Raw genomic sequence first — 1,389 nt, 5'->3', positions numbered from 1 at the left:
TTTTTTTTTTTTTTTAACTGCTAAAAAAGACAGGCATGAAGGCACACTCCTGTAATCTCAGTACTCCTGAGGTGGAGAGAAGAGGATCAAGAAGCGATCCTGGACTATACAAGACCCTATCTGAAAAACAAAACAATCTCTTCTCAAAACAACTGCAAAACATGCTGAAAGACAGGCAGTCTTAGCCCAAGTTGCTGAGGCTTGTGATCTGGAAAAGGACTCAAGATTCATTGATTCATTGATTTATCTTTTACTTAGTGACCCCACGCTGAGCATTAGTCATGAGCCTGGCACTCTGCTGTGTGCTGGGTTAGCAATGAAAACCTTCAATGAGCTAAAGGTCAAGAGGGAGAAGAAACAATCCACTAAATATGCACAGTGGGAATGGAGGCCAAAGACAGCAAGGTGAAGAAATGTCCTTGAGGAGAGCATTAGAGGGCACATCCAGGAAGGAGAAATGGCATTCGGAGCAGAGGGTACAGCATGTCTAAAAGTGAAGAACAAGGCAGAGGTGTGGAATGCTGAGTGAACTGCGGGCAGTTCAAGTGGCTCTAGGGTGGGCAAGTGTTGGGGAGGTTAGGGTGAAGATGAGCAGGAGGAACAGAATCCTGAGGGCCTAGAGGCTCTGCCACATGATGGACTTCAGACTTTCTTGTGATAGGGAGTCATTAAAGAGCTCAGAGCTGTGTGAAACAATTGATTGAGCAACCATTGGGCTCAGGTGAGACTAAGAGCAGGCAAAACCAGTTGGGAGACTACTTCACTTAACCCCAAGGGAACTGAAGAGCACGTAAACCTTGACTAAGGGGAGGGTACAGATAAGGGAGATTTTTGGAGATACAGAAGACTTGGCACTGGTTTTGGTAGAAGGAGGGCTATCATTTGGTTTAATGTCCTGCCTTTAGACAGATAAGGTCACTATATGATTTTGCATGTGAGAAACTGAGGCTCTCCTATAAGTGATATCCCTAAAGCCATATCTAATAAGTGGTTGGCCAAGTAAGAATTACCACTGGTGGAATTTTGGGACCAGAATCTCAGGGCAGCTAACATGGTTAATGACCTCTGATTGCCCAACTAATTGGAGAACTTCCCCATCACTAGATCTCTAAGCTATAGTGATAGCCAAGCATATGTGGGCTATGCTTGTTCCCTAAATACTCCAGTCTGTTGAGCTCTCTGACTGTGGTTCTAACTGTAGGAAATTCTCCAAAAACCTTCTGTCCTGAGATGCACTGTCAGTGAATTAGTGGATGGTATGTATATAAAAAAAAAAAAAAAATCAGCAGATGCTGGCTTTAGCTGCCTTCTGACTTCCTAAAACTGAAAAGGGACTTACAGTGTTTTAGCAGATCATGTGCACTTGTTAAATAAGAAGTTCCACCATGC

The sequence above is a fragment of the Nannospalax galili genome, unplaced genomic scaffold (genome assembly GCF_000622305.1).
Source record: "Nannospalax galili isolate Female #2095 unplaced genomic scaffold, S.galili_v1.0 scaffold1437, whole genome shotgun sequence".
Taxonomy (NCBI): domain Eukaryota; kingdom Metazoa; phylum Chordata; class Mammalia; order Rodentia; family Spalacidae; genus Nannospalax; species Nannospalax galili.
Note: the sequence above shows the minus strand (reverse complement) of the source record.